Source organism: Pseudophryne corroboree, chromosome 12, assembly GCF_028390025.1.
Source record: "Pseudophryne corroboree isolate aPseCor3 chromosome 12, aPseCor3.hap2, whole genome shotgun sequence".
Classification (NCBI taxonomy): Eukaryota; Metazoa; Chordata; class Amphibia; order Anura; family Myobatrachidae; genus Pseudophryne; species Pseudophryne corroboree.
In genome coordinates this window covers 173,213,590-173,234,777 of record NC_086455.1, presented here as the reverse complement: position 1 = coordinate 173,234,777, position 21,188 = coordinate 173,213,590, and the positions used below count along the sequence as shown (strand labels likewise).

At 47.3% G+C, this 21,188-nt stretch overlaps 1 long non-coding RNA gene across 1 annotated transcript; it reads right to left on the bottom strand.

The window, feature by feature from the left end:
- Positions 1-12,747: 12,747 nt before the first annotated feature.
- LOC134981278 (uncharacterized) lies at positions 12,748-18,963 on the bottom strand. Its single transcript, XR_010190531.1, has 2 exons — positions 16,638-18,963; positions 12,748-15,895 (listed from the first exon to the last, which is right to left on the bottom strand). It is a non-coding gene; the product is annotated as an uncharacterized LOC134981278 (long non-coding RNA).
- Positions 18,964-21,188: the final 2,225 nt, after the last annotated feature.

Below are 21,188 nucleotides of genomic sequence, written 5' to 3'. Positions count from 1 at the left end.
CTGATCAAAGCCAGGAAGGATGTAACCGCAAAAACATTATCACCGCAATTGGCGAAAATATGTTGCGTGGTGCGAGGCCAGTAAGGCCTGACGGTGGAAATTCAACTGGGTCGATTCCTACATTTCCTGCAAACAGGAGTGTCTATGGGCCTGAAATTGGGGTCCATTAAGGTTCAAATTTCGGCCCTGTCAATTTTCTTCCAAAAAAGAACTAGCTTCAGTCCCTGAAGTTCAGACGTTTGTAAAAGGGGTACTGCATATACAGCCTCCTTTTGTGCCTCCAGTGGCACTTTGGGATCTCAATGTAGTTTTGGGTTCCAAAAGTCACATTGGTTTGAACCACTTAAATCTGTGGAGTTAAAATATCTCACATGGAAAGTGGTCATGCTGTTGGCCCTGGCCTGGGCCAGGCGCGTGTCAGAATTGGCGGCTTTATCCTGAAAAAGCCCTTATCTGATGTTCCATTCGGACAGGGCGGAATTGAGGACTCGTCCTCAGTTTCTCCCTAAGGTGGTTTCAGCGTTTCACCTGAACCAACCTATTTGTGGTGCCTGCGGCTACTAGGGACTTGGAGGACTCCAAGTTGCTAGACGTTGTCAGGGCCCTGAAAATATATGTTCCAGGAGGGCTGGAGTCAGGAAATCTGACTCGCTGTTTATCCTGTATGCACCCAACAAGCTGGGTGCTCCTGCTTCTAAGCAGACTATTGCTCATTGGATTTGTAGTACAATTCAGCTTGCACATTCTGTGGCAGGCCTGCCACAGCCAAAAAGCTGTAAATGCCCACTCCACAAGGAAGGTGGGCTCATCTTGGGCGGCTGCCCGAGGGGTCTCGGCTTTACAACTTTGCCGAGCAGCTACTTGGTCAGGAGCAAATATGTTTGTAAAATTCTACAAAATTGATATCCTGGCTGAGGAGGACCTGGAGTTCTCTCATTGGTGCTGCAGAGTCATCCGCACTCTCCCGCCCGTTTGGGAGCTTTGGTATAATCCCCATGGTCCTTACGGAGTCCCCAGCATCCACTTAGGACGTTAGAGAAAATAAGAATTTACTTACCGATAATTCTATTTCTCATAGTCCGTAGTGGATGCTGGGCGCCCATCCAAAGTGCGGATTGTCTGCAATACTTGTACATAGTTATTGTTACAAAAATCGGGTTATTATTGTTGTGAGCCATCTTTCAGAAGCTCCTCTGTTATCATGCCGTTAACTGGGTTCAGATCACAGGTTATACGGTGTGATTGGTGTGGCTGGTATGAGTCTTACCCGGGATTCAAAATCCTTCCTTATTGTGTACGCTCGTCCGGGCACAGTATCCTAACTGAGGCTTGGAGGAGGGTCATAGGGGGAGGAGCCAGTGCACACCAGATAGTCCTAAAGCTTTCTTTAGATGTGCCCAGTCTCCTGCGGAGCCGCTATTCCCCATGGTCCTTACGGAGTCCCCAGCATCCACTACGGACTATGAGAAAATAAGAATTTACTTACCGATAATTCTATTTCTCATAGTCCGTAGTGGATGCTGGGGACTCCGTCAGGACCATGGGGAACAGCGGCTCCGCAGGAGACAGGGCACATCTAAAGAAAGCTTTTAGGATCACATGGTGTGTACTGGCTCCTCCCCCCATGACCCTCCTCCAAGCCTCAGTTAGGTACTGTGCCCGGACGAGCGTACACAATAAGGAAGGATCTTGAATCCCGGGTAAGACTCATACCAGCCACACCAATCACACTGTACAACTTGTGATCTGAACCCAGTTAACAGTATGATAACAAACGAAGTAGCCTCTGAAAAGATGGCTCACAACAATAATAATAACCCGATTTTTGTAACAATAACTATGTACAAGTATTGCAGACAATCCGCACTTGGGATGGGCGCCCAGCATCCACTACGGACTATGAGAAATAGAATTATCGGTAAGTAAATTCTTATTTTCTCTAACGTCCTAGTGGATGCTGGGGACTCCGTCAGGACCATGGGGATTATACCAAAGCTCCCAAACGGGCGGGAGAGTGCGGATGACTCTGCAGCACCGAATGAGAGAACTCCAGGTCCTCCTTAGCCAGAGTATCAAATTTGTAAAATTTTACAAACGTGTTCTCCCCTGACCACGTAGCTGCTCGGCAAAGTTGTAATGCCGAGACCCCTCGGGCAGCCGCCCAAGATGAGCCCACCTTCCTTGTGGAGTGGGCCTTTACAGATTTAGGCTGTGGCAGGCCTGCCACAGAATGTGCAAGTTGGATTGTGCTACAGATCCAACGCGCAATCGTCTGCTTAGACGCAGGAGCACCCATCTTGTTGGGTGCATACAATATAAACAACGAGTCAGATTTTCTGACTCCAGCTGTCCTTGAAATATATATTTTTAATGCTCTGACAACGTCCAGTAACTTGGAGTCCTCCAAGTCGCTAGTAGCCGCAGGCACCACAATAGGCTGGTTCAAGTGAAAAGCCGAAACCACCTTAGGGAGAAAATGAGGACGTGTCCGCAGTTCTGCCCTGTCCGAATGGAAAATCAGATATGGGCTTTTGTACGATAAAGCCGCCAACTCTGAAACTCTCCTGGCTGAAGCCAGGGCCAGTAGCATGGTTACTTTCCATGTAAGATACTTCAAATCTACAGATTTGAGAGGCTCAAACCAATGAGATTTGAGAAAATCCAAAACTACGTTTAGATCCCACGGTGCCACTGGGGGCACAATCGGGGGCTGTATATGTAGTACACCCTTGACAAAAGTTTGTACTTCAGGCACTGAAGCCAATTCCTTCTGGAAGAAGATTGATAAGGCCGAAATTTGAACTTTAATAGACCCCAATTTGAGGCCCATAGACAATCCTGCCTGCAGGAAATGTAAGAATCGACCCAATTGAAATTCTTCCGTTGGGGCCTTCTTGGCTTCACACCACGCAACATATTTTCTCCAAATGCGGTGATAATGTTGTGCGGTCACTTCCTTCCTAGCCTTAATCAAGGTAGGAATAACTTCCTCTGGAATGCCCTTTTCTTTTAGAATCCGGCGTTCAACCGCCATGCCGTCAAACGCAGTCGCGGTAAGTCTTGGAACATACAAGGTCCCTGCTGAAGCAGATCCCTTCTTAGAGGTAGAGGCCACGGATCCTCCGTGAGCATCTCTTGAAGTTCCGGATACCAAGTTCTTCTTGGCCAATCTGGAGCCACTAGTATTGTTCTTACTCCCCTTTTCCGAATAATTCTCAGTACCTTTGGTATGAGAGGCAGAGGAGGAAACACATACACTGACTGGTACACCCATGGTGTTACCAGAGCGTCCACAGCTATTGCCTGAGGGTCTCTTGACCTGGCGCAATATCTGTCCAGTTTTTTGTTGAGGCGAGACGCCATCATATCCACCTTTGGTTTTTCCCAACGGTTCACAATCATGTGGAAAACTTCCGGATGAAGTCCCCACTCTCCCGGGTGAAGGTCGTGTCTGCTGAGGAAGTCTGCTTCCCAGTTGTCCACTCCTGGGATGAACACTGCTGACAGTGCTATGACATGATTTTCCGCCCAGCGAAGAATCCTTGCAGCTTCTGTCATTGCTCTTCTGCTTCTCGTGCCGCCTTGTCTGTTTACGTGGGCGACTGCCGTGATGTTGTCCGACTGGATCAACACCGGCTGACCCTGAAGCAGCGGTTTTGCCAAGCTTAGAGCATTGTATATCGCTCTTAGCTCCAGTATATTTATGTGAAGAGACGTCTCCAGGTCTGACCATACACCCTGGAAGTTTCTTCCCTGTGTGACTGCTCCCCAGCCCCGTAGGCTGGCATCCGTAGTCACCAGGACCCAGTCCTGTATGCCGAACCTGCGGCCCTCTAACAGATGGGCACTCTGCAACCACCACAGGAGAGACAACCTTGTTCTTGGTGACAGTGTTATCCGCTGATGCATGTGCAGATGCGATCCGGACCATTTGTCCAGCAGATCCCACTGAAATGTTCGTGCATGGAATCTGCCGAATGGAATTGCTTCGTAAGAAGCCACCATCTTTCCCAGGACTCTTGTGCATTGATGTACTGACACAGTTCCTGGTTTTAGGAGGTTCCTGACCAGTTCGGATAACTCCCTTGCTTTCTCCTCCGGGAGAAACACCTTTTTCTGAACCGTGTCCAGAATCATTCCCAGGAACAGCAGACGTGTTGTCGGGGTCAATTGAGATTTTGGAAGATTCAGAATCCACCCGTGTTGCTGAAGCACTACTTGGGTTAGTGCTACACCGACTTCCAGCTGTTCTCTGGACTTTGCCCTTATCAGGATATCGTCCAAGTAAGGGATAATTAATACGCCTTTTCTTCGTAGAAGAACCATCATTTCGGTCATTACCTTGGTAAAGACCCGAGGGGCCGTGGACAAACCAAACGGCAGCGTTTGAAACTGATAATGACAGTCTTGTATCACGAACCTGAGATACCCTTGGTGTGAGGGGTAAATTGGGACATGCAGATAAGCATCTTTTATGTCCAGGGACACCATGAAGTCCCCTTCTTCCAGATTCGCTATCACTGCTCTGAGTGACTCCATCTTGAACTTGAATTTCTGTATGTACAGGTTCAAGGATTTCAGATTTAGAATAGGTCTTACCGAACCGTCCGGCTTCGGTACCACAAATAGTGTGGAATAATACCCCTTTCCCTGTTGTAGGAGGGGTACCTTGACTATCACCTGCTGAGAATACAGCTTGTGAATGGCTTCCAATACCGTCGTCCTTTCTGAGGGAGACGTTGGTAAAGCAGACTTTAGGAACCGGCGAGGGGGAGACCTTTCGAACTCCAACATGTAACCCTGAGATACTATCTGCAGGATCCACGGGTCCACCTGTGAGCGAGCCCACTGATTGCTGAAAATCTTTAGTCGACCCCCCACCGCTCCTGAGTCCGCTTGTAAAGCCCCAGCGTCATGCTGAAGGCTTTGTAGAACCCGGGGCGGGCTTCTGGTCCTGGGCAGGGGCTGCTTGCTGCCCTCTCTTACCCTTTCCTCTGCCTCGCGGCAGATAAGACTGTCCTTTTGCTCGCTTGTTTTTATAGGAGCGAAAGGACTGCGGCTGAAAAGACGGTGTCTTTTTCTGTTGGGAGGGGGTCTGAGGTAAAAAAGTGGATTTTCCGGCAGTTGCCGTGGCCACCAGATCCGATAGACCGACCCCAAATAATTCCTCTCCTTTATATGGCAACACTTCCATATGCCTTTTGGAATCCGCATCACCTGACCACTGTCGAGTCCATAAACTTCTTCTGGCAGATATGGACATCGCACTTACTCTTGATGCTAGAGTACAAATATCCCTCTGAGCATCTCGCATATAAAGAAACGCATCCTTTAATTGCTCTAGAGTCAATAAAATACTGTCCCTATCCAGGGTATCAATATTTTCAGTCAGGGAATCCAACCACACTACCCCAGCACTGCACATCCAGGCTGAGGCTATTGCCGGTCGCAGTATAACACCAGTATGAGTGTATATACTTTTCAGGTTAGTTTCCAGCCTCCTATCCGCTGGATCCTTGAGGGCGGCCGTATCAGGAGACGGCAACGCCACTTGCTTTGATAAACGTGTGAGCGCCTTATCCACCCTAGGGGGTGTTTCCCAGCGCGTCCTAACCTCTGGTGGGAAAGGGTATAATGCCAATAACTTCTTAGAAATTAGCAGTTTTCTATCTGGGTTAACCCACGCTTCATCACACACGTCATTCAATTCCTCTGATTCTGGAAAAGCTACAGGTAGTTTTTTCACCACCCACATAATACCCCTTTTTGAGGTACCAGCAGTATCAGAGATCTGCAAAGCCTCCTTCATTGCCGTGATCATATAACGTGTGGCCCTGTTGGAAAATACGTTTGTTTCTTCACCGTCGACACTAGATTCATCTGTGTCGGTACCCGTGTCGACTGACTGAGGTAAGGGACGTTTTACAGCCCCTGACGGTGTCTGAGACGCCTGAGCCGGTACTGACTGGTTTTCCGGCCGTCTCATTTCGTCTACAGAATTTTGTAATGTACTAACATTATCACGTAATTCCATAACTAAAGCCATCCATTCCGGTGTCGACTCCCTAGGGGATGACATCACCATTACCGGCAATTGCTCTGCCTCCACACCAACATCGTCCTCATACATGTCGACACACACGTACCGACACACAGCAGCCACACAGGGAATGCTCTAATCGAAGACAGGACCCCCTTAGCCCTTTGGGGAGACAGAGGGAGAGTTTGCCAGCACACACCAAAAGCGCTATAAATGTATATAAACAACCCTAAAAGGTGTTGTTTTTGTTATAAGCGCTTTTAATATATAAATATCGCCAATTTATGCCCCCCTTCTCTTTGTTACCCTGTTTCTGTAGTGCAGTGCAGGGGAGAGTCCTGGGAGCCTTCCTCACAGCGGAGCTGAGCAGGAAAATGGCGCTGAGTGCTGAGGAGAATAAGCTCCGCCCCTTTTCCGGCGGGCTTTTCTCCCGGGTTTTGAGAAATCTGGCCTGGGTTAAATACATACATATAGCCTTAATGGCTATATGTGATGTATTCTTTGCCACTAAAGGTATTTAATATTGCTGCCCAGGGCGCCCCCAGCAGCGCCCTGCAGCCTCCGTGACTGATCAGTGAGAAGTGTGTAGCAACAATGGCGCACAGCTGCCGTGCTGTGCGCTACCTTCATGAAGACTGAAGAGTCTTCTGCCGCCTGTTTCCGGACCTCCGATCTTCAGCATCTGTAAGGGGGGTCGGCGGCGCGGCTCCAGGACGAACCCCAGGATGACCTGTGTTCCGACTCCCTCTGAAGCTATGTCCAGTAGCCTAAGACTCCAATCCATCCTGCACGCAGGTGAGTTGAAAATCTCTCCCCTAAGTCCCTCGATGCAGTGAGCCTGTTGCCAGCAGGACTCACTGAGATTTAAAACCTAAAAAAAACCCTTTTTTTTTTTAAGCAGCTCTTTAGGAGAGCCACCTAGATTGCACCCTGCTCGGACGGGCACAAAAACCTAACTGAGGCTTGGAGGAGGGTCATGGGGGGAGGAGCCAGTACACACCATGTGATCCTAAAAGCTTTCTTTAGATGTGCCCTGTCTCCTGCGGAGCCGCTGTTCCCCATGGTCCTGACGGAGTCCCCAGCATCCACTAGGACGTTAGAGAAATAGAATTATCGGTAAGTAAATTCTTATTTTTTTTGTTGCACTAATGTGTTAATGAAAAATCCCCATAAATCATGTATTTGAAACCTTGATCAAACATGTTCTCTAACATTTATTTTACATCTTTCAATAAAACCAGTTTTTTACAGCTTCTTATTCCTATTACGTCTGAATATATGTAGGTAGAGCAGGGCCCTCTTCCCTCATGTGCTTTTCCTTCTCTTACTTAAACTATCTTCTATTTCATACTCTCTTCGACGGCACTATGAGAAATAGAATTATCGGTAAGTAAATTCTTATTATTACCCCAATAATCCCCACTATATCATATACCCTGTGTATTACACATATTACCCTAATAATCCCCACTATAATATCATATACCCTGTGTATTACACATATCACCTCAATAATCCCCATTATAATATCATATACCCTGTGTATTACACATATTACCTCAATAATCCCCACTATAATATCATATACCCTGTGTATTACACATATTTCCCCAATAATCCCCACTATAATATCATATACCCTGTGTATTACAGATATTACCCCAATAACCCACACTATAATATCATACACCCTGTGTATTACACATATTACCCCAATAATCCCCGCTATAATATCATATACCCTGTGTATTACACATATCACCTCAATAACCCCCACTATATCATCATATACCCTGTGTATTACACATATTACCCCAATAACCCCCACTATATCATCATATACCCTGTGTATTACACATATTACCCCAATAATCCCCACTATAATATCATATACCCTGTGTATTACACATATTACCCCAATAATCCCCACTATAATATCATATACCCTGTGTATTACACATATTACCACAATAACCCCCACTATAATATCATACACCCTGTGCATTACACATATTACCCCAATAATCCCCACTATAATATCATATACCCTGTGTATTACACATATTACCCCAATAATCCCCACTATAATATCATATACCCTGTGTATTACACATATTACCCCAATAATCCCCACTATATCATCATATACCCTGTGTATTACACATATTACCCCAATAATACCCACTATATCATCATATACCCTGTGTATTACACATATTACCCCAATAATCCCCACTATAATATCATATACCCTGTGTATTACACATATTTCCCCAATAATCCCCACTATAATATCATATACCCTGTGTATTACAGATATTACCCCAATAACCCACACTATAATATCATACACCCTGTGTATTACACATATTACCCCAATAATCCCCGCTATAATATCATATACCCTGTGTATTACACATATTACCACAATAATCCCCACTATATCATCATATACCCTGTGTATTACACATATTACCCCAATAATACCCACTATATCATCATATACCCTGTGTATTACACATATTACCCCAATAATCCCCACTATAATATCATATACCCTGTGTATTACACATATTACCACAATAATCCCCACTATAATATCATACACCCTGTGTATTACACATATTACCCCAATAATCCCCACTATAATATCATACACCCTGTGTATTACACATATTACCTCAATAATCCCCACTATAATATCATATAACCTGTGTATTACACATATTACCCCAATAATCCCCACTATAATATCATATAACCTGTGTATTACACATATTACCCCAATAATCCCCACTATAATATCATATAACCTGTGTATATATGTATCCTAGTACGTGTGGCTGGTTGTGTTACACAGGCCCAATGCTTCCTCCTGTAATGTGGGATATACACTGAGTATTCGTGGAAAGTGCGTATACACCGCTTCCATAGTCGCGGCTGGCTGCGGTTATCCGCTGCCACGATGCATGCGCATGCAGCAGGTGAAAAACCGCAACATGAACAAAGACATATCTGTATGTATCATTATTTGACATCATCTGGCAAGAACTGACTCGCCTCCCTATCGCCCTGATTCTGGCGGCACTGTCCTGTTGTCCCATGCACTGGTCGCAGTTACCCATGGATGCGTCGGGGAATTAGCATTTCACTTATCAGAGCAGCAGTGAATGGTAGCTACGCCGAGTGTGATGTGTGGTTGTCCCCCTTGATGTCAGGCCTTGCCCCTGGTTTGCCCCTACCTCCTAAATGTTAGGAGGTATGTTTTGGTATTTGTGTCTGGTTTGTTACTAAGGGGGGCATTTACTAAGCAGTGATAAGAGCGGAGAAGTGAGTCAGTGGAGAAGTTTCCCCATCAACCAATCAGCAGCTCTGTATCATTTTATAGTATGCAAATTATAGATGTTACTTCAGTGCTGATTGGTTGCCATGGGTACTTCTCCACTGGCTCACTTCTCCGCTCTTATCACTGCTTAGTAAATGTCCCCCTAAATATGGTCAGCCAGGTACGCTACCCAGTGAGTGTACAGTCAGCCAGGTGACAGGTGTGTGCTCCATAGGCCTCAGGACAGGACCACCTCCACGTGGGAGAAACCTGTGTGCCCGCTGGAGTGGGTGACTGGTAGCCGGTCCCTACCACGTGGGTAGAGGATACAGTGGCTTAAGCATCCATGGTCATCATTAATGGGAACATCTAATGAACACCCGCAAAGCACGTCTGCATCCAATTCCTGCAAAGTACTGTGCGGGGGGACCAGGGGCTGGCGCTGCAGTAGCACACACGCTGCCGGCTGAAGGGTGCCCTATGCGGCGTCAGTGGCATATCAGACATCTTTTCTATAGATCTGTATATAGGGCCTGATTCCGAGTTTTACGTAGTTCAGCGAGTATCGGCCGAGTGCACGTGTCAGTCGCACTGCGCACTCTCCAACTTATCTTACTAATGCCGCTCTCAGTGAGCATTTATTTGCAAAGTGATTGCCAGCGAGGGGCAGTTTGGGGGAAGTAATGGGCAGTGGCAGTACATATGCAGGTGGGTCTGGTGATAACGACGGGAAAAGTGCACGCAGAATCGCGGTATCCTCCAAACCCATAATACACCTTGAGGTCTCGTAGTGAGACAGAGGTCTCTGAGATGACATGCACATGTGTCAGGGAAGAGGGGGAGGTGTGAGGAAGCGTCCTATTGGGCGTTACCTCGTTAGTTATTAGTGGCGGCACAGAAGTGTTACAGTACTTCAGCATACAGGTCAGGGGTTTCACATCTGCTCCAGAAGTACCGCACAGGTCATGTTTTCAGGATTTCTGTCAGAAGAAACAGTTGGTATAACTATTAAGCCTTCCAAATGGATTAACTTTGCATGGTTAAAACCCCCCAGAAAACATGACCTATTGGGGTTACTCGAAGAGTACAGTTGAAAACCCTGATATTAGACATCAAGTAAGTCCATCCAGGGCTGCACGGTGACGGAGAGGTACACATTACTAGGTCTCTGATCTGGAAGAACCCACCTCTGCAGCACACCTACCACTGCTAAGGGCATCAATGACCCTTCTAATGGTTCAGTCCAGGTTTTAGTGATATCCAGGCTTAACCACAGGTGTCTTAATTAGTACCTGTTATTTTGATTTAACCATCTGTGCTGAAACCTGGATATTACTAAAACCTGCCCAGTTAGTGTGCCTTGAGGACCAATGTTGGGAATGTCTGCTCTAAAGGAAGCTCTTGTTAGACCACTTATACAAAGGCTAATTTAGATCCCAACTGCATAACCATCTGCAGACTACTATCAAACCTTCCTTCTGTAAACCCATGATATTTATCATCCATTCCAGTCAGGATTTAGGAGTAGGCCTAGCACTGACACAGCCCTGGTCTGCGCGTGTAATGATCTTCTGATGGCATGAGACAGAGGGGACTGTTATGATCCTTCTGGATCTCTCTGCAGCATTTGATACCGTGGACCAGGGGATTTTACCTGAGCACCTGAACATTTCTGTGGACTGGATGGCAGAGTTTCTCACCGGTAGAGAGTTCTGGAGTATACTCATCATTATCACCAGGCCTGCTGCCACGTGGTGTTCCACAGGGGTCTATGCCATCTCCTAATAGCAGTATACATGCTACCACTGGGTGCTGTGCAGATGACTGTACCTGTCCTGTGCGCCGTGTACTGACAATCAATAACTACTCTAGATGGCCGTCTCGCTGAGCTCCAGATTTGGATGATGCCAGTTGGCTGCGACTGACTTCTGATAAGAGGTTCTTATCTTAGAACCTCAGCAATAAAGGACAGAAATACACCTCAGCCAACTGACAGGACTCATGCTTTGGATTTCACAGGTGACCATGTGTGGAATCTTGGTTTTTGTGGTGTGACACTTAAACATTGGGTGTCAGCCACAATTAGGGAGGCCGATCCAGAGCCATTTTTTCAAAGCAGGGATTCGGGATTGAGTTGGTGGTGTCACTGGCAGGCAGCAGCAGGACTTGGTGGCTGCACTCCATCCTACTCCTGTCCCTCAGTCCTTATCTTCCCCATCCCTCAGTCCTTAGCACCTGAGCGAGTGCTGCAGGTGATTCACAAACACTGGAAGCTCCAATCCTGGGATTCAAATCCCGCTGATTATAGGCCAAAATCCAGGCCACCCTAGCCACAATGAAATCCTCCTTCTTTCATCTGAGGAACATAGCCGGAATCAAGCACTTAATTCCCTCCGTCGATCTGCCTAAAGTCATCCATGCCTAGACTACAGCAATGCCCTCTAGCTGGGTCTCCCTGCAAAAGAATTGCACCCTTTACAGCTGGTACACAGTGCAACGGCCGCACTACTAACCAACCAGCCCCATCACACCCATTCCCTGCTCCCTGCACTGACTGCCTGTAAAATGGCAAATCAAATCCCTTACTGCAATCTGTAGATGAAGGACCTATATCTCCCTGAATTCATCTGGGTATCAAGCTTAAGCCTTGCTGCTCTGACTCTTTGGAACTCGATGCCCCGCTCTGTGCGAGAGCCCCGACTTTAGACATCTTCAGAAGAAGACTCAAGACCGACCCGTTACTCGTGCGGTCATTAATGCCTCATTCGTATTAAAAGTTTTGCGCAGAGCCTGTGAATTGCTTTCATCATACATGGGGAGAGGGTAGTTTTTGACTTACAGTATACAAGATCCTCATCAGGACACCGTTTAATGATGTGGGAGGAGCTGTCTTTAATGTGGGAGGAGCTTTAGCCATCTGTAATGGAGGTTTAGGGTAGAATTGTACTTTAGAACTGCACTGCAATGTCAGGGTAACACTCTAAAGTGTAGATAAACCTCCTTGGTTCATATCTATACAGTCCGAGGTCTAGAGATCCTTTAAGGCAGGCCTGCTCAGCCGGTGTGAAACTACAATCCCAGCAAGCCTTGCCACCGTTTTGGCATTCCATAATCTGTGGCAGGGCATGCTGGGGCTTGTAGTCTCACAACAGCTGGCGAGCCAGGCCTGCTTTAAGGCTTTGCTTTATCTTGCTTCTACAAAGGTATGATTATCGATGTATGTGCAGTACAATGGTTCTGGCACTGTCCCACTTCTCTGTAAATGTACAGTAACTATACCATTATAGAAGCAATGTAGTATTAAATCCCCCATAAGCCTATCCTATATCGGCTGGAACCGGCGTTGGTTGTCCCGAAACACACAAAATAACACACACAAGTCTTTGTAATGTGACATTTATTTAATATATGTATTATATTTGTTCACAGAGGTTTGCACAATATAATCCATTCCATCATATATATCCTGACATGCTTTGTAGAAAGAACTTTAATCAACCATTCAACAAGTTTGCAAAATAATTCTTTCCGTCGTTTAGTTTGTCTGGGTGTAAAAGTTGATGCAACTCGTTCAATAAATCCCTTCATGTAAAGGGAAATTAAAATGCTTCAAATACAGAATAGACCTCTCATATATATGTTCTTTTTAGTTAAATCAGTAAAATTACCAAAATCTTTACATTCTTAATAAATAGCCCCTATAAATTCCCTTTAAAAAATAAAATTAGCAACAATAACAACTTTCCCTTCACAATGTCATGAGGATCTTGTATATACCACAAACAATGAAGGTTTCCCAGGACAGACATTAGCCACCTCGCTGTATGATATTATCCTGGCCCGGCTAGATGTTACATGCACAGACAGGCAGAATAATGCAGACGGTGTCGTTTCAGGCAAAAATGGGAATTGTTGTATTGCAATCCACTGCACTGCAGCGCGTCACAGCGACACGTGAATAAGACGGACTGTAAATATGTGACCTACAAATATCAGCTACATTGCATTAATCATTTGCAAAAAACATGAGAAATATTGGATGTTAATATCCATTGTCCCTCTCTGGGAAACGCTCTTGTGCATTTAGATTGTACCTGTCTCCTGCATACGGTGGAGGCATTCTAAGGGATGGAGCAAAGCGCAGTAATAGTTCCTCATTCATGTTTATACGCTAATGCATTAGCGAGCGCGGTTTTCTGTGCTACGGTGCTAGTGTTAGCAGTTGCTGCTGCCGCCTAGGAATTAAACAGGGAAACCCACTGGACTCATTGCAAGCTCAGTCACCATTGTGTACACATTCGTAGCCTGTAAGCAAGAATGAGGAACATCGGTTGCCGTATGGCTAAGCAGACTGGGGGCGTAATTCAGTAATGCCCGGAGAAGTGCGGAAATCACTATTTGCCGATTTCCACACTCCTGCACCTGCGAGCACAGTGGTGTGCACATGCGTGAGGTCTGAAACTGCAATCCTGGAGGGGCGCGGGAACAGGGGGATCGACGCTCCATTTAAGGGGTGTGGCCTGGACAACACAGGCGTGTCCAGACCGTTTAAGGGACGGGCTGCGGCGGCTGCATGACATCACACCCAGGCACTGCGACTGCCTTCGCAGCTAGAAGGCAACCTTAATCATGTAATGCTCTCAAATGTTAGCAGGAAAAGGGGGGGGGGGGGAGCAGGACCCGACATGCGGGGAGGGGGAGGCCGGACCTGGCATACGGGGAGGGGGAGGCAGGACCCGGCATGCGGGGAGGGGGAGGCAGGACCCGGCATGCGGGGAGGGGGAGGCAGGACCTGGCATACGGGGAGGGGGAGGCAGGACCCGGCATGCGGGGAGGGGGAGGCAGGACCTGGCATACGGGGAGGCCCCCAGCATGTTAGAGAAAAGAGTTGTAGTTATGCTGCTTTTAGCAACACTACAGCTAAAGCTGAATTTGGCACCAGATGCGGCAGTAGCGACACTGGAGCCAGTTTTCACGGCATGCATGATTGCAGCTGAAGGCAGATACAGGCCCCAAAAACATCCATGACGCACCCACATTTCCCCAACCGCTCCCCATAGACACTCTGTTAACACCTCCAAACGGTCACTTACTGTCAGTCACTTCTCTATGAAACCCTCATTGCGAGGGGGATTGCAGCGGCACCTTGGCGCATGCGCACTGCGATCGCAGCACAAGCGCAGTCTGACGATAATCACTCTGATGCAGGATAACCGTCCATTGCGTACCAACACGAATCAGGCCTTGGTTCCTAGTGAATTAGGAGGAAATGTAGCACGTCTTTTATAGAGTGCAGACGTTGCCCATAGTAACCGCCCGCCTTCTTCCTGTCATTTTATAGACTGCACCGGATAAATACAGGCTAGATGCGGACTGGTTTCCCCCATAATGTGCTGCATTGCATATTGCTGCAGCCACAAAACGCCTCTACCGCCTACAGCCAAACAGGTGCATAGACGTCGGCAAATGCCGGCAGTATTATTTCTCCCTTATAAATTGTTGCAATTCCCATTATTTTAATGCCAGGCATTGCCTACCTAAACAAATTCCCTTTATAAACCCTCTCACTGTAATATAGTTACACTCTGCCACCGCAATATACTGTCCCTACTCATTACACGATTCCCACGTATTTACAGCACAGAGCTACAACAGGAACAGGAGAAGCCTGCGTAATGCAGAACGTCACGCTCACCCAGAGAGGATGCGCAATGCTCTGCACAGCTTTCCCTCGTATCCTAGTGCTAAGATAATAACACCCCAATAACGGATATATGTTATACATACACACAGTATGGGGAAACTCCTCACCCAGACAGAAGGATTAGCGTAGATACAGAAAAGTGACTTATTGCTGCGTTCCGGCCCAGTTACTGTGAGTACCTTGGAGTAATACACGGACAGACTGGGCAAAGAGGGGGATTTCTCAATTAAGTTTAATGATTTAAAGGAAAAACGTTCTGTCCTAAGCATTAAAGAGGACACGCACATATATACAAACTAAAACTGGCTGGGCTGTAGCGGAGGAGGGACCAAGGCATTTTGGGAGCTAAAGCTTTAACTGTTTGGTGCCCGGTCCTCTCCAACCACCTACACCCCATAGTATCCATGTGGATCCCTATGGACCCTGAAGAGGACATATATATCTTAATATACATACATACATACATACATACAGGTATGGGTTGAATGTATGCATGCATCTAGTGTATTTTCAAACAGCCTGTGGCTTCCTGCTGCCCCAATTCCCCTCCTCACATCATGTCACTGCCCCTGTCACATGCAGCCCTGTCCTCACTGACACATCACTCATCTCCTGATATACTCTGTGCTGCTGGGGACCCTGCTCCTCCCACTATATAACTCTCAGTCTGTGGCTTCCTGCTGCCTCCATTCCCCTCCTCACATCATGCCCCTGTCACATGCAGCCCTGTACTCACTGACACATCACTCATCTCCTGATATACTCTGTGCTGCTGGGGACCCTGCTCTCACCACTATATAACTCTCAGTCTGTGGCTTCCTGCTGCCTCCATTCCCCTCCTCACATCATGTCACTGCCCCTGTCACATGCAGCCCTGTCCTCACTGACACATCACTCATCTCCTGATATACTCTGTGCTGCTGGGATCCTGCTCCTCCCACTATATAACTCTCAGTCTGTGGCTTCCTGCTGCCTCCATTCCCCTCCTCACATCATGTCACTGCCCCTGTCACATGCAGCCCTGTCCTCACTGACACATCACTCATCTCCTGATATACTCTGTGCTGCTGTGCTGGGGACCCTGCTCCTCCCACTATATAACTCTCAGTCTGTGGCTTCCTGCTGCCTCCATTCCCCTCCTCACATCATGTCACTGCCCCTGTCACATGTAGTCCTGTCCTCACTGACACATCACTCATCTCCTGATATACTCTGTGCTGCTGGGATCCTGCTCCTCCCACTATATAACTCTCAGTCTGTGACTTCCTGCTGCCTCCATTCCCCTCCTCACATCATGTCACCGCCCCTGTCACATGTAGCCCTGTCCTCACTGACACATCACTCATCTCCTGATATACTCTGTGCTGCTGGGGACCCTGCTCCTCCCACTATATAACTCTGAGCCTGTGGCTTCCTGCTGCCTCCATTCCCCTCCTCACATCATGTCACTGCCCCTGTCACATGCAGTCCTGTCCTCACTGACACATCACTCATCTCCTGATATACTCTGTGCTGCTGGGATCCTGCTCCTCCCACTATATAACTCTCAGTCTGTGGCTTCCTGCTGCCTGCCTTACAAATTTTCACCTAGATTAGTTGCTGGGCAATCAGACTTCTTTTTGAAACCACATTAAGTTAATGACAAACACTTCCAAATTGGATTGCAAAGAGAAAAAAATTAGATGGCAAGGATTGTTAATTATAACAAATGTTATATTATTTTGGGATTGCTGAATACAAAAGGACCCTACACACTGACAGATAACACTGCAAGATAGAACGTTCTCATTCATTAATGGACGAGAACTCGTTCATATCGTGCAGTGTGGAGGCACCAGTGATGAACGATGTGCGGCCCCGTGCTTGTTCATTGTTGGTGGTCCGTCGCTTGTGCATGCAGGCCAATATGGACGATCTCGTCCATATCTGCATGCACTGCTATGGAGCCGGGTGACAGTGGGGTGAAGAAACTCCACTCCCCCCGTCACCACTTCCCCGCCGCCGGGTCGCCTGTCTGCCGTATCGGCGGTCGAGCAGTTCGGCGGCGGGTCGCCCAGTCTGTAGGGCCCATAAGATGCATCTAAAAAATGAGAGCCGATCTAGCAAACCCGATGTCATATTGTAATTCAGTACAATAAGGTTTCCCCAATCTCTCTAATATGATTGGCGATGAGTGTTCCCTGGACATGTACTGACCCTGTGCAGCGCGGGTCTGCGATGCCTTAGTGACTGCGTTTGCTGGCGTTTGAGGCTCAGGAGGGGGCGGCATCCGTTTCCTATCAGAGAGGCGTGTCGAGGCCAGGACCTCCACTTTAGGCGACCCGTTTCCGTATCTATATACACTCAATGGAAATGTGTATGACTGCGCTGTGGTGTGCGTCCATTTCAGGAGCACAAGCAGTGCAAACCGACGCCAGTGATGCTCCGACGTCACCTGTACAGCCAGGTCTGCATCCACCCCAAAGCGTTTAGCTACTGGGTATGTACAAGTGGTAAGTACCAGCAGCACCCGGCATTATATACTATGCCAGAGACATGTTATTACAGTTATATATAGGATATAAAGGACACACAGAGAACAGACAGAAGTAACAATGTACCCGAGACCTCATCCCATCCTGTCACCTAATCCATCGCTACGCTCCCCCGCCGACGCACATACAGACAAATACTCCACGCCACTGTAACCTGTGCGCTACCTATATATAATCTCCCAAAATGCTGTGTGAGGCAGGGTAGAGAAGACCACTGAACTACACAAGAGGTAATCATTAACAATCGCACAACTACATGACAGCGAAACAGCTCAGCAGACACAAAACGTACCTGGGAGAAGGGTTTGTCATCTGCGGATAAGACCCCCCCATACCTGTAATCTCATCGATGGGCACGTCTGCCATCCTGCCCAGCTGACACCAGGGACCACCAGCTTGCACAGAAAATGTTATGCCACACTCCTGTTTCATATACACACACACTTATTTTTGTTAATATCTGTTACTGTAACAAGAGGACACCTGTCCTTTAGGGACATTCATATAACCGTAAACCAGGCTACAGGTACAATACAGTGCGCAGTGCTTAGAAAGTACCCGCTGGGCCCAAGTGATCAGCTACATTACATAGTAACAATAGCGTTCTCCTGCGCTAGGTACAATCCTATATGTACACACACATCCCTTACACTCATCTCGGCAGCTACCCTGGCTGTTTAGCCAATACCACTTAGTGCCCAAAGAGATCGTTCTTCAGGGTCTAAACGCAGCCTAAAGTAAACAGGACTAGTGATGACCTCCGGACCCCAGGGAACTGTGGTATTTGCGCCACAATACTGGTGGCCATACGGACCACACAAATAGTCTTTCAGCGACGGAGGGGACACGGAGGATTTATCTCTGTGTCGCCACTTGTAGATAATTAAAAAGCTCAAACAGTATAGCACAGAACAGGGCGTTTATCACCCTTACTGGCCGCAACTAGCTGTTCAACTTCACCAAACTGTACAGAGCTCGTCAGTTACCTAGTAGACTGCCAAACAGGTTTCACCTCTCAGCAAAGGTCTGGCACAAACAATCATACTGGACAGATTTAGTTATATATAGCTATTTAAGTTAATTTAAATATATATATATATATATATACACACACACACACACACACACACACACACACACACACACACACACACACACACACACACACACTCACGTGGTTCAATAAATAAGGTAAGAAGACTCTCATTGTGTAAATGTACGCAGCTCTTATATATATATATATATATATATATACACACACACACACACGTGGTTCAATAATAAGAATTTACTTACCGATAATTCTATTTCTCGGAGTCCGTAGTGGATGCTGGGGTTCCTGAAAGGACCATGGGGAATAGCGGCTCCGCAGGAGACAGGGCACAAAAAGTAAAGCTTTAGGATCAGGTGGTGTGCACTGGCTCCTCCCCCTATGACCCTCCTCCAAGCCAGTTAGGTACTGTGCCCGGACGAGCGTACACAATAAGGGAGGAATTTTGAATCCCGGGTAAGACTCATACCAGCCACACCAATCACACCGTACAACTTGTGATCTAAACCCAGTTAACAGTATGATAACAGCGGAGCCTCTGAAAAGATGGCTCACAACAATAATAACCCGATTTTTGTAACTATGTACAAGTATTGCAGATAATCCGCACTTGGGATGGGCGCCCAGCATCCACTACGGACTCCGAGAAATAGAATTATCGGTAAGTAAATTCTTATTTTCTCTATCGTCCTAGTGGATGCTGGGGTTCCTGAAAGGACCATGGGGATTATACCAAAGCTCCCAAACGGGCGGGAGAGTGCGGATGACTCTGCAGCACCGAATGAGAGAACTCCAGGTCCTCTTTTGCCAGGATATCAAATTTGTAGAATTTTACAAACGTGTTCTCCCCTGACCACGTAGCTGCTCGGCAGAGTTGTAATGCCGAGACCTCTCGGGCAGCCGCCCAAGATGAGCCCACCTTCCTTGTGGAATGGGCCTTAACCGATTTAGACTGTGGCAGGCCTGCCTCAGAATGTGCAAGTTGAATTGTGTTACAAATCCAACGAGCAATCGACTGCTTAGAAGCAGGCGCACCCAACTTGTTGGGTGCATACAGTATAAACAGCGAGTCAGATTTTCTGACTCCAGCTGTCCTGGAATATATTTTCAGGGCCCTGACAACTTCTAGCAACTTGGAGTCCTCCAAGTCCCTAGTAGGTGCAAGGCACCACAATAAGCTGGTTCAGGTGAAACACTGACACCACCTTAGGGAGAGAACTGGGGACGAGTCCGCAGCTCTGCCCTGTCCGAATGGACAAACAGATATGGGCTTTTTTGAGAAAAAACCACCAATTTGACACTCGCCTGGTCCAGGCCAGGGCCAAGAGCATGGTCACTTTTTATGTGAGATGCTGCAAATCCACATATTTGACTGGTTTTAAACCAATGTGATTTGAGAAATCCCAGAACTACGTTGAGATCCCACAGTGCCACTGGAGGCACAAAAAAGGGGTTTGTATATGCAATACTCCCTTGACAAACTTCTGGACTTCAGGAACTGAAGCCAATTCTTTCTGGAAGAAAATTTACAGGGCCGAATTTGAACCTTAATGGACCCCAATTTGAGGCCCATAGACACTCCTGTTTGCAGGAAATGCAGGAAACGACCGAGTTGAAATTTCTTTGTGGGGCCTTCCTGGCCTCACACCACGCAACAAATTTTCGCCACACGTGGTGATAATGTTGTGCGGTCACCTCCTTTCTGGCTTTGACCAGGGTAGGAATGACCTCTTCCGGAATGCCTTTTTTCCCTTAGGATCCGGCTTTCCATCGCCATGCCGACAAACGCAGCTGCGGTAAGTCTTGGAACAGACATGGTACTTGCTGAAGCAAGTCCCTTCTTAGCGGCAGAGGCCATAAGACCTCTGTAAGCATCTCTTGAAGTTCCGGGTACCAAGTCCTTCTTGGCCAATCCGGAGCCATGAGTATAGTTCTTACTCCTCTACGTCTTATAATTCTCAGCACCTTAGGTATGAGAAGCAGAGGAGGGAACACATACACCGACTGGTACACCCACGGTGTTACCAGAACGTCCACATCTATTGCCTGAGGGTCCCTTGACCTGGCGCAATACCTGTCCCGTTTTTTGTTCAGACGGGACGCCATCATGTCCACCTTTGGTATTTCCCAACGGTTTACAATCATGTGGAAAAAACTTCTCAATGAAGTTTCCACTCTCCCGGGTGGAGGTCGTGCTGAGGAAGTCTGCTTCCCAGTTTCCATTCCCGGGATGAAAAACTGCTGACAGTGTTATCACATGATTTTCCGCCCAGCGAAAAGTCCTTGCAGTTTCTGCCATTGCCCTCCTGCTTCTTGTGTCGCCCTGTCTGTTTACGTGGGCGACTGCCGTGATGTTTTTCCCACTGGATCAATACCGGCTGACCTTGAAGCAGAGGTCTTGCTAAGCTTAGAGCATTATAAATTTACCCTTAGCTCCAGTATATTTATGTGGAGAAAAGTCTCCATACTTGATCACACTCCCTGGAAATTTTTCCCTTGTGTGACTGCTCCCCAGCCTCTCAGGCTGGGCTCCG